A 14261-nucleotide genomic window follows, 5' to 3' on the forward strand; every position below is an offset into this window, starting at 1 on the left:
CATTGTCTGAAATAATCTGACCGTTAAAATAAAAACAAAACACTAACCAAGGTGTAACGATCGGATTGACAGACTCATGAAGCTTAAGGTGGGCCTTTTAATAAGATAGAGAATGTTTGTATTAATGCAGGTTGTTATTTGAGTAGTTTTTCAGAAACAAGACTCTAATGTTCTTCCCAGATGGTATTGAATGGAATTGGAAGTCGTTAAACAAGAGTACGAGGTCCGCGATTTTAAAAGACATAGCTGCTTTTGAACTGTGTATTCACATTCCAACAGTTGATGCGAACTCAGGGAACATCGGGAAAATCTGAGCATCTTTAAGAGGCTATATGTACATCCAACACCCTTCCCATCTATCATAAATATCAAGATTGGCTCAAAGAAAACGAAGCTAAGAAACGGAGACTACAAAGCTAGAAATTTCAGCCTCAAAAATGTCTGGAAGACAGCAATGTATTATCTAATAAGGAAGCCTTCACTAATGTCAAATAGTTTGTTAATGAGGTACAAGTAAAGTAATGCAATTTGGTATCCTTGAACACGTATCCGTTGACACACGATTAGAATCCTCGTACATGCCGCCATAACATGGCCATTAAAGCTGCTAAGTTTGGCTACTTTTCATGGAGTAGATTCTTTGACGAAACATAGTAATATACATCGTACACATACTGATGGATAATATCGCACACTCACATTTATCGCGAACAAAAGCAAGGCCCCGTAAATTCGAAGATTGTCTGTTCTACTCATCAGTCATGTTATTATAAAGTAAACACCACAATATCGCTTCCTGCAGCGGAATTACATATACGCTCTCAAAATATATGTAGAACTAAGGACAAAACTACAATTTGCACAATTTTCCCCAAATCATTGTTTGATATCTTTAAACATGTATGCTCCACTCACACCTGTAACTTAAAGGTTCAACCATTTCTAAGAATGTAAAAGCTTTTTTTCTAATAATTTGTAAGTTTATTCTGATCATCCACATAGACATAAATATATGTCTACCAATTGTCATTGTCCATGGTGAGTGGTTTTGACGTTAATTGGTCAAGCGAAGGATTGTATTAAAATAATCAAATTACATACCAGTCTTATCCTGTCGTATGTCTATATATGAGAGGTTAACCAAAGACTGTCATTTATTTTAGCCACTCTCTTCCTGAAGCTGCCAGCTTGACTATCTAACATCAGCAATTTTTAAAACATCACAAATTATGCATGTGACTATATCTATGTAGCCTATTTTTTAATCATCTGAAACATAACCACACACAGCGTCCCATTTATAACAGCTATATCATCAACTAGCTAATGCATGGTCACACTTCTTGGTGCGTATCTTGATTTTCAGTAATTGTAGTGAACATACATCGATTTCTTTCCATTTTAGTTTTAAGGAGTTTGTCATATTTTGATAAGCGTGGATATATAATATGTATATGTCTGCTGCATCTGTTTCTATACTCGAATGCATGTATATAATTAGTTGTAAATTAGTATACATATATGCATGCATTTATATATGCTAACGTTATAGTCAGTACAATACTTCCTATGAAGAAAAATGCAAGCATAACTCTAGACTAAAGTTGGTTTTATACATCTCATTCATTATCCTGCACATGGTTGAAGTTCATGCTATATGGCAATCTGAAGCGTTTTATGTGATAGAACTACAGAATATATAAATTAATAAAAATCGCCATTCTGAAACTTGGAGTTTAAAGCCTTAGTATTAACAATACGTCCCTTAAACTAACTACCCCAAAGTTTGTGAAATGTTCAGTACAAAATACAGTGAAACAGTAGTTGTGAACCGTTCTTATAAACATAAAAGTTACAAGAGATTCCAGAAATTGCTACAATGCTTGAACATAGAATCAGAGCCTCCAATTATCCTTAAATATATGTATATTGAATTTAATTTGCATACTTTGTGCGATTTTCCTGCATTCCTGCGACCAATCTTCTTGCGGCGAACATCTGGTCAAAATGACTAATAAAAAAAACGAAATAGCTACACGAGCGAGAAAATGCTTAGGCGAACTTAAGCTATGCATGCCATCGTTATGCATATCGCTGTGGCCTTTGTGGAAATTCTTGATATAGTTTCAACTTTCAAGTATGGTTGATTGATCTCTGACACTTTAAATAATTGTCCTCTCAACGTGGCTTTTTTGACATTTTAAAAGTCTCCAGAAGCATTTCAAATGTTTCTCAAACAGTGCATTTTGAAGCCTGGATTTTCCTTTGTTTTGTAGAGTTTTCACCTGTATGTCTGGTTATGTTTCTGTTCATATCTTTATGGTGCCTTTATAAAGACAAGGTTATTATTTTGTAGTATTGTTCATCAATGTTCACGTGTATTACGTGCACGGTAGTTTGCTGAATTACTGTTTGCATCACAGCAGGGTTTTCGTAGGTCAAAAGCGATTAAGCTTTTGTTGCAATTATTTTCATCTACCTTCATCGTCTGTGCCGAGTCACAAATGGTTTCCATACTTTGATTTAATATACATTGTCGATTGGGTTATGTTCCGAAATGGTGAGTATAGCATTTTATTTTGCAGAAAGTGAAGATTTTAGGTTTTGGAAAAATATATTTCTTCTTTTTCAATCCAAATATATTTATATATTGGATATATTTTCATTATTTTCAGCTGTGAGTGAAAAAACCCATAGAAATAGTCAAGTAAAGTCTTTCCAATAATACTAATACTACCACCATTATTACTACTAATAACAATATTATTATTATACAAAAATCTTCATGTTATCTTTGTAGTTGTTGTTACATTTGTAATGGATCAACGGTCACATTTAGGCACATCATGAGATTTGGATCCAGCGTTTACATCTTGGAAATTATTTAGCTAATAATCTAACCAGCCGTATTGTTGAGTCCTTTCATGGTAATGATACACTATTAATCTCGTCTTAGATTAGTAAGTAATTTACATATGTTTGTGCAAAAGTGGAAACCTCAGTTTCAATTTTACTAAGATTTAAAAATTTTATTAAATGTTCCTCAAATCCCTCCTTAAGGGGTAAAAATGGTTAAAAGACTGTGCTATTAATTTAATGTCTGATGAGTGTCATTAACTGGTCTTATTGTGACTATTTCAAAAATTATACTAGTGTCACATTATTTTCAAAACTTCAAACTATCAAGATTCATTAGTAAGCTGCTTATCTACGTTCTGTAGAACGAACCAATAGGACGGGTTGTTGTGTTTATATCTGAGTGAGGCTTTGCCAGAGAATTGTTTTATTTCTTATATGTCATTTCCTATCTTTTCGCACTAAGATATGATTACCTTCCCAGTGACACTGTCATACTTATCTACAAAGTTCTTATTGAGTTTTCTTATCATAACAGTTGATTGCGTAGACAACGTCAGTGTTAATAATATTTAAGGAGAACACTTTTCTTTTTTTTTGGGGGGGGGGCACCAGACTGATGCGCTCCCCCCCCCCCCAAACCATTTTTCGAAAAAAAAAAAGTGTTTTTATGTGCTCATTTTCCACCTAATGTGTGTGTGTGTTTGAATTTTTTATAAAAAGAATTTTGATAAAAAATTTAGTTAAGAACTGGAGTTTCTGATAGGGTATTTATGATCCCTAGTGTAATTTAAAGGGTTGTTCATCCGATTTGAGATACCCGATGTCCTGTGAAGGCTATGTGTGTATTTGCTTTATTGTTTGTGTGCAATAGATTTACGTGTAAGGACGGCAAACTTTAGTCAAGGTATATCCAAGTTGTCTTCTCATATGATGAAGTTATTTTTAGTTTCTGGACCTTATCTAATCAAATTGTCCAAAACGCATTTCTGTATTTTGGTTGCTTCCTTTTGAAATTTAGAATTCTTTTATGAGAAACGATGCGTTTTGTACGTCATTTAAAACAAATTCCTAGTGCTTTAACTGCTTGTTCATGTCGTTTCTCATTTTACCATTATAGTTTCAAGACTGATAATATGCCCTGTTTAAGGAGCCCCATTTCTTTCATCACTTATGCTTCACTTAAATCTCGTGCACATCCTTCTCTCTATCCTGAAATTTCTACTTAGTTTAAATTATTGTCCAAAAGGGTCTAAAATACAAGATAAAAAAGTGTTAGTTTCTTAAGTAGTTAGTGTGGATAACCCTTTTACTGCTACTTAATCCCTGTGGTTGTGTTCTGTATGTCCATGTACTACGTATGGGTTTTTCAGAAGCTCTTCCGTACGCCTGTCTAATTCGCGTAGCGCCTAGTGACTTAGCCCTACGACGACTGTGCCTCCTGCTTTACCCATATGTAGGCTCCCTGATTCCCTCTAAAAAACGGTTGAGGAAAAAAAAATTTCCTTTTATTAGTATTTTAGTACTTTGCGTTACCCATTTTTCTATTGTTGATTACATGGTTTTATTTTACTGTTATTTGAGGCACCGGAGGATTCACTTTGTGAGCATTTTTTGTTGATGGTACCATGAGGTGAGAGATGAGGGCAAGGCTCTAGTCCGCGCTCTGGCTGGAACTTACCCCTAATGGGATGTAAACCGAAGCCATTCCCCCATCTCCACCCCCTTGGTTATAGTGTCTCAGGTTACGTTTTAATTACAATTACCTGACCACATTCCATCATTAAATGACTATAAAGTCTGTAAATGTCATTAGAAGTTGTTGGTCAAAATTCCCGTCCAGGAAGAGAATGTTATTCCACCAGTACCTCTCTCTTTCACTTATTTCCATAATTAGATTAATTTTCTCTGTTCGTTTTTTTTTCTTTTTTTTTTGTGTGTGTGTGTGTGTGTGTGTGTGTGTGTGCTTTGGTAAAGTTTGCTGTTTTGCATATTGGGAATTTTGGCATAGTTTTTATCATGTGCCATCTCAAAGCAACTTATCCGGTTCATGAGTTGTGCATATATTGGATGATAAGACTTTGCATTTTTAATGATCAGATGTTGGACCAGTGCCTCCATGCTCTGTCCCAATTTACTTCTATATGATCCTCCACTTTCTTCTTGATGTCTTTGTTATTTCTTCCCTTATCCACTCATAGTTCTTATTTGTATTCACCCCACACACACACACACACACAATTCCTTTTTATCCCTGTATTTTACCAAAAGTTTTTTAATTGATCTAAATCTTCTAGGGACTTCAAGTTTTGTTTTTTTTGTTAATGCATTTTCTGTATATATCTATTGTGTTTCTAATGGTGAAACGAAACCAATATATATATATATATATATATATATATATATATATATATATATACACCAAAAGATGATTCCAGTCTACACACTAAAAGATGATCCCAGTCTATATACCAATGATAATTCCAGTCTATATCCCAAATGATGATTCCAGGCTATATACCAAACGATGATTCCAGGATATACACCAAAAGATGATTCCAGTCTACACACTAAAAGTTGATTCCAGTCTACATACCAATGATAATTTCAGTTTATATCCCAAATGATGATTTCAGTCTATATATCCGCTGAAGATTCCTGTCTAACCACCAACAGATGATTCCAGCCTACAACTGAGAGTACACTGCAGTCATGCTACAATGAGGTAATTACAACAATTTCCACTTGTCCATGCATGGTATTTTTCTCTGGAATTTTATCTCTCCAACACATCCTTAGGAATATATATATATATATATATATATATATATATATATATATATATATATATATATATATATATATATATATATATATATATATATATATATATATATATATATATATATATATATATATATACAGGGCCTCCCATATTCGTTCTTAATTCTTTTTATTCCTTTTAAAATATTTGTACATTTTATTAACAGTGGGATGGGCAGTGCTAGCCCTACCTTATTTCTCGCCCTGTATAAAGTTCCCTTCTTTATAAAATGTGTTTTATAGTCCCACATAAAATTAATGATTTCATTATCTAATTTATCAAGCTTTTTATCTTTAAATATCTATTGATTTCAAAATATAATTATTGTTTGAGTATAAGTATGTCTTGACCACTCCATTATGCACAGTGGCGTAAGTGCCCAGATATATGTGTTCTCTTTGATTGTTTTTAATCATATTTTTGATTTTCTTTATCAAATTCGTATAGTTCTCTAGCTCATCATCTTTCCCCCAAAAAAATCCTAATGCTTTTACTTGATATTTTACCAGATGGGGGAAGTCCATGGTGATTTCCCCGCGAGTTACCTATTTTTAATATCTTAATTTTATCATGATTTATTTTTGACCCGGACACCTTCCCAAAGGACTAGAATTATTTTGCCAGGTGCTTAAAGGATGTTGAATCCCTTGGAAAGTTAGTATAATCATCTAACTTGGAGCATTTTGACTTCCTTTTTAAGATTGGGAATCGTAATCCCCTCTATTTCTTGGTTGTCCTTTATTCTTATGCTAAGAATTTCAATTGCTATCACGTATAATAGCATTGACAGCGGGCATCCTTAACTCACTGATCTCTGTATCTCAAATTTATCCTTGCTTGCACCATTTACCTGCACTATTGAAGTTATCTTATTGTACAGGATTTTAGGCCATCTTCGCAAGTAGTTTCCAAATCCAAATGTTTCCAGTACTTTCTGTACATAGTTTAGTTCTAATCTATCGAAAGCTTTTTTTTGGTCAAAAAGTACCATGGCACCTTAATGGCCGGTTTTTTTTTTGTTTTTTTTTTTTTGTTGTTTTATTTATAAACAATTATCGAACCTAGTTGGTAACAAACATTTGACTATTTTCATAGATCTTTTTCTTTGGGGGGGGGGGGGGGCACCAGACAGATGCCCCCTGCCCCCACCCCTACTTAGCCAAAAGCTTTAAAAGGTTTTTATGTGTTTTTGTTTCCCCCGAAGGTGTGTTGCTTGTGTTGTTTATAATGGTTTTTTAAAACTTTTTGGTTTAGAAATTTTGAGTAGGGTATTTCTAAATTTTTTCCTAGTGTGTTTATAGGGTTGATCGTCCGAGAGTGATTTTTATTATCCTCTCGGAGTTTCTTCCCTAGTTTTATTTGTCGACCTTGCTAGGGTCACCTATGTCCCATGTTTGCTATATGTGTGTGCTATGTGTTTTGAGTGTTATTTTTGTTTTCATGTTGGGACAGCAATACATGTCAAATCAAAAACCCAGTTGTCTTATCTTCTCCCGTGTTTATCCATACACCGGGAGTGTTCTTTAAAATTTTGAATTTTGCGGAGAGTGTTTTTTATATGCTAACCTTTAAAACCTTATTGGTTCGTATATGTGTATTAAAGAGTTCCACTCTCTCGTATGAAATTAAGATTCAGACTGTGCTCGAGGTGAGGTTTATACTTTCTTTATTTTTGTATGTCTCCCATCTTGAGCAGGTCCGTCTTGTACTGAAAATTTATGCCGAATAGCCAAAATCAATAATATAGTTGTCTCCCTTTCAGGATCGTGTGTACAGTAAAGATCTGTACTAATGTTAGTAAAGTAATTTGATAGATACTATGTAGGATAGGGTAATAAAGGAATGTATATTGTAAAAATTGTATAAGGGGTCCAGACCATAAAGGTTCTTTTTCCAGACTCTTTTATGGGCCTGTTCACTTCGCGTAGCGCCATGTGACTTAGCCCCAAAATGTCCTTATCCGTACTTTCCCTTATGGTTGGAAAGTTTCATTTTTTTTTTTATCTTGTTATTAAAACTGGTCCACACAATTTTATGGTTGAGACTATAAAGCTGGTTACTTTGTATAATGTTTGTTTGTTGAAATTTCCATCTAAATACAGTATGTTTTGATGTTTGTATGTCATTTTTTTATTTCCGATATTACTTTTTCCCTGTTTTCTTTTGTTTGTGGACATTGTAGTAATGTATGTGTTTTAGTAAAGGGGCCTTTTTTACACAGCGGACATTTGGGCGGTACTCTGACCATATGCCGTCTCGCTGCCGCCTTTCCCGTCAACCACGCATCATGCATGTATTTGAAGCAGAGGCTTTGAATTTTTAGGGAGCCTAGTTTCGACCAGTGCCCTATGCACTTTTCCAATTAATATATAAATGTTCCCTTTCTATTTTGCATAATAATTTTCCCGTTATTTTTTCTCTTATCCACGTGTAAGTCATTTTCTCATCCGTCTCCCATAGTTCTTTTTCATCCCTATACTTAAATAATAGATCTTTCATACTTTTAAATTTTCTAGGACATTCAAGTCATTTTATAAGATGGTTGTTTTTATATATATCTTCCCTATTCCGTAATGTAAAACCAAACCAGTAGATGTATATTCCCTCCCATGGTAATTTGGGGTCTGCATTTATTCTTTTGAACGTATTTAAAATATTTGTTTCTTTAAAAGTATGGGGCTGGGTATTCCTACCCCCCCCCCTTTATTTGGCCCTATATAACGTTTCTTTGTTGATATAGTGCATTTTAAAATTCCATATGCATTTAATGATCTGGTTATCTATATTATTTAATGTTAGGTTATTAATGTCAATAGATTTCATGATATAATTTAGATTTGCGTACATATATGTTTTGGCCTCTTGGGCTCGTTCCATTGTGCATAGTGGCGTTAGTGCCCAGCTATCAACATTTCTTTTTCATTTCATTTTCCATTTTCTTACAGTTTTCTTTTTCTTCATTCAATCCAAAGTATACACCTAGTGCTTTTACTGTATTTTTAAACAAATGTGCTGGTAAGATTGAGTGTATAACGCGCCAGTTGCCTATTTCTAATATCTCTGTTTTATCTTGGTTAATTAGTGATCCTGAAGCTTTGCCAAATTTTTCAAATTCCTTAATTAGGTGTTTAAAAGAATTTGGATTTTCTATAAAGTTTGTGCAATTGTCTGCATGTTGTACCATTTTCACATCATCTTGTAAGTTTGGAACTTTTACACCAACTATTTCTTTGTTGAGTTTTATGCTGATGCTTAGCATTTCAATTGCTATTACGTATAATAGCATAGATAGTGGGCATCCTTGCCTCACTGATCTTTGGATTTCAAATTTATCTGTCATGATTCCATTAACCTGTACTTTCGAGGTTATTTTATTGTACAGTATTTTAGTCCACTTTCGAAAAGAATTTCCGAACCCGAATTTTTTTTAGAACTATTTGTATATAGTTATGCTCCAATCTGTCAAAAGCTTTTTCTTGATCGAAAAGTACCATGGCAGCTTTTCTATTGTTTTCTTTTAGATATTCTATTATTGTTCTAATATTAAGAATATTGTTTTGTATGTTTCTCTTTTTGGGCCCGCAAGTCTGATGTATATTAATTATTTTATCCATACATTTTTTTATCCTGTTCGCTAGAATCTTACTTAAAATTTTATAATCTGTATTTAGGAGGGAGATGGGCCTCCAATTCTTTAGGTCTTCCCTATCTCCCTTTCCTTTATATATTAAGGTTATACCACCCTCCCTCATTGTTTCTGACATTTTATCATTTCTAAGTAAAATATTATTGTATAACCATTCAAGTATGGGCGACAACTCCCCATAGAATTTTATATAGATTTCTGCAGAGAGTCCATCTCCTCCTGGTGATTTCCGTTTGTTGGAAGTTTGTATGCTTTCTTTTATTTCCTCCTGCGAGATGAAATCATCATATAAGCTTTTATGTTCTGATGATATCACCTCGCAGGGGATATTTTCCAGATATTCGTCAATTTTTTTTCCCTTCTATGTCCTGTGTTGTGTATAATTTTGAGTAGAAATCTTTAATGTAATTCATAATCTCTATTGGGTCAGTTAGTTTGTTTTCAGCTGTTTTTAGTTTATTTAAAAAAATCCCCCCCCCCACTCCTCCTCTTTTCTCTTTTATAAAGTCCTTCTGCTTGTTTATATAATTGCGTAAATTTTCCAGCCCTAATTTCCCTCCCCCTTAATTCTTCATCTATTATTTCATCTAGTCTATTGTTCAATTTTGTTTCTAGGTGTTTATTGTTTGGTATTTGAAGTTGAAATTTTATCGATTCTTTTTCCCATTTTAGTTTTCTACTTTTAAATTTTGAAAATTTTATTGCTATTTCTTTAAATTTTTTTTAGTATTTCCCATTCCAAAATTATATCTAAATGTTGTTTTTGTTTAAAATTTTCTATTTCTATTTTTATTTCATTTACAAAGTTAAAATCTTTTAAAAGTGAAGTGTTGAACATCCATTTCTCTTTTCCCCATCTTTGTTTAGTTCTTATTTCTAATTCCATGAAAATGAGTTTATGGTCCGAAATTTTTATATTATATATCCCCGCTTCTTTGTGTATTCTTTCATCGAAATTGCTACATTAAAACTTGTCTAATCTACTCCCTTTATTTAATTTATAATTATATGTATATTCTTTTCGTACAATGTTAAGTCTCCTATATATATCCACCAATTTATGTTTTTCTAAAAAAAATTCATTTCAGGTTTTATTTTTAAATCATTTGATGTTAAATCCCCCTCCCTGTCAATATTTTCCCCTACCCAATTAAAATCTCCCCCTAAAATGACATCCTCCATTGTATATTTCTCTAGGTATTTTGTTAATATTTTTAGAAAGATTTTGTTTTCCCTGTTTGCTGGCATATACAGATTTATAAAATGATTTTTTTTTCAATCATAATGTGCAAAAGTTTTCCTTTAAAATAACTGTTTTCATTTATTTTTTCCCAAAATATACTTTTTTTATTTTTTATTAAAATGGTTACTCCCCCCCCCACCCCTTACGTCATTTCCTGTACAATCACTGGTTAAAAGAATCCCGTTTAAATGGCTTTCACATAAAGCTTTAATTTCATTGTTGAAACCGTTATGCGTGTCTTGAATGAATAACATATCATATTATAAATCTTTGGGAAATTTTAGTAGTTTGTTTCTGTCTATCCCATTTACATTAACTGACAGGACTTGTAAGTTCATTCCTTCCATTCCTGTCTCTTACCAGGTTGTCGCATTGATGGTTATACTTCTATGAAATTGTTGTATTAGATTTATTAAATTTAGTTGGAATAAGATAAATAATTGAATAAGATTAAGTAGGGGCACTGGTCTCCCCACCCCTCTCTAAAGAGTTGGGCGTGGTTTCATTTTCTGATATTGATGATGTTAAGTTGCTTTCCTGTAATGTGGTGTTTTGTTCACTAATTGTTCCCGACTTGGTTGTATCCTTTGTGTTTTCAGTGGTATTGTCTGTTTCCGTTTCAATTTCTGTTTCCATATCTGTAATCTCCTCATCTTCATGTTCACTCTCGCTGTAATTTTCCTCCTCTGTGTCATCTACCTCTCTTATTTTTTTTTTTTGGTTTACTCTTTCTTTGCTGATTTAGTTCATTTTGTGGAGGTGTCATCTTGTCTTGAGGGGAGACAGATTCGGCCTTCCTTTTTTGCCTGTTTCTTCTTGGTAGGGGTGTGGATGTCAGGGGTGTTGCCCCTATACTATCATTTTCCTCCTTTTCTATAATGGGCTCTATTTCTAATCCCTTAAACCTGTTCTTTGTGCGTATTGGGTCTTCTTTAACTGGTGTTGTTAATTTCCCAGTTTTATTAGGGCTCAATATCTCCTCCAATTCTGCGGCATTTTGCCCTTCTTCTATATTGGTTAAGTCCAATTCTGGTAAGGTCTGTGCTTTGCTTTCTCTAATTTGCCTAATTAGATTCAAGATTTGTTCTTGATCCGTATTTTGCTGTTGTTGTTGTTGTTGCTTTTGTTGTTGTTGTTGTTGTGGTTGTTCTGGCTGCAATGGTTTCCTTGCGGCAGCTTTGCTGGCATAGGTGTTTGTTTCTGTATTTGTTGCTCTTTTGCAGTCTCTTGGGCCATGGCCTGTCTGATGGCACACTGGGCACATCCTGTCATGCTCGCATCCTTTGTACCAGGATCTGAGTCTAAATCCCAGTACGTAGAAGAAAACTGGTATCTTCTTTGCGTCTTCTTTGTTCAGGTATATCATTCTGTTCCCAGATTTAATAGGTGCACATCCCCACACAGTTGCCATTTTGTGCGTGATTACATTGGCCCCAAATTTTTCCTTATTTTCTCCACTAATTCTTTATTTCTTACTTCCATGGGCAGTCCCATAATGTGTACTTGCACCGTCCTTGGTTCTATCTCCCTGATGAAAGGCGGAGTTTCGGTAATCTGAACCTGGATTCCCTTTATTTGTATTGTCTCTGTCTCTATAAGGGATGCTCTTTCTTTGGGGTACAGCACCAGCTTGTTTATGCCACCATTCTGTAAGGCGTCAATTTTGCCGATGTCTATACCAAGGGTGTTGAATGCCATTAAGACTTCTCCTTGCCTTGGCATAGTTTGTGTGTCACCAAAGTCTAGAAGCTGGCATCCTTTTGGATGGCGGACAATTAGTCTACTATCTTCCACTATGGTTTCAAAATATTGCTTCAACTTTGACCCCCGTGGCACTGCTCCTGTTGTTATCGTTTCCGTATTCATTTTCTCAGAGGTAGGTGCTGAGTCGTATTCAACGGATTACAGGTCGCACACTACTATGTATATGTTCGTTATGCAGAAAACTTATTTTTTTAAAAATTTGCAGGTCAAGGTACCTATTCTTTCAAATACTATTTAATTTTAAGGTTGTTTTAAACAAATTTTGCTGTATCTATGTATAAATTTAGAATACTTAGAGCAATAGTCTAAACAGCAAACGTTTAGACGTTGTTGAGTATAGCTCAGTTCTGTCAACTGCTTGTTAATCCCAGCCGGGATTAATACAAGAATAAGTCAAAACAAAGACAAAATATTATCAAATTAGCTGGATATCACAATATACAAGGGTATTAGTACAATCAAATTTCTCACTACACTCTCAATATCCCACTTGCTACGTCCTTTACTTTGTCACAGCCTTCTTTGCTCCTTTGCTTCCTGTGGCTTGCTTGGGTGGCATGGTTGATCGTATAATATAGATATAATTACTTAACATTTTGTTTATATGCGATTGGATTGAAATGGCGACTTATATTAACCTAACCCCAGACCACAATTAGCTGTCCCCAATGTCGATGTTTACCTGGTCGGAAATATATTTATACGAAGGTCGCAGATCGATAATGTGTCTCACAGCCCACTTATTTTGAAATCTTGCAAGCTATGTTTACTTTGAAAGGATATCCTTCAAAGTTTACAGAGTCGTATAGATTGTTGAAATTGCCTGCTCTCAAAAAACAGCGAGGTCACTTAGTTGCGTTTCACACAAGCCCGTTTTTATTACCTCCCTTGAGTTAGTCCGTTTACCGTATCAATGCACAGAAATCAGCCTGCCAACTCTTGATGACACTTTCAGGATTTTTCACGTTAATGGATTTTTCACATTAATTTGATTTGATATGTGCATAAAACGCTTAAGGACAAACAATATCTTATAGCATCAATTATATTTACACAGTATGCCTGAAGACAAGGTCAACGTTGAAGAGAAATATATTCATGTTGTATCCTGATAATAGTGCAACGGTCGATTTTCATCTGTTTTAAATCATGAACGTAGATATAACCTATTCCTTTGCTGATCTTTGACATGTGGACTTATTTAATTCACCTAGATTATTTTAGCGCATCAACATTACGACACGTATTGTTAGCAGTACCTTATATATGCTCACGTAAGTATCAATGTGGGTGGAATCCTTTAACTTAAACAGTTTGCATACACTCTTTAATGTCAATCACATTAAGGTAATGTTATGAATAGGATTTGTTAATCTGCAGTACTTGCTGACACAACAATTAGAGTTATAAAAATATCATAATATTTTGGTTAATCAGTGCTTAGTCAAATTTAGTGGTTCCGAATTGTAGTTATGTCAACAGGCTTGAATAATAATGGCCTGTTAGACTAAAGTCCAGCGTGAGATTTTATTTCATCTAATGACAGAAGCATGTTTGTTGGTTGAAAGTGAAACTCAGCTTTAATAGCTGGCTCAGTTATTTATGGACATTTTGATTTGTTCAGTCATAAACACATATTTCAAACCTGTATTTTGAAACGAATGTTCATAATTTTAAGATTTTCATGGCATGGCCCCTATATAGAGCAAATCATGGTATATTTAACCATGGACTCCTAATTCAATAATATCCATGAGTGATATCAGCATACAACCTACTTCTAACTTCTCTGTGCGCTAGCAAAACCTCCCAACACACACCGGTAATATCGTCCGTGTGTAGTGGTTAGCTTTAATTTATGGCCGCACTAGGATTTACTTTTTACATTGTACAAGGACAAAGAACACCAAAGGTTACTGAACATATGC

The sequence above is a fragment of the Sinohyriopsis cumingii genome, chromosome 14, assembly GCF_028554795.1.
Source record: "Sinohyriopsis cumingii isolate HCF-2022 chromosome 14, ASM2855479v2, whole genome shotgun sequence".
NCBI classification, from domain to species: domain Eukaryota; kingdom Metazoa; phylum Mollusca; class Bivalvia; order Unionida; family Unionidae; genus Sinohyriopsis; species Sinohyriopsis cumingii.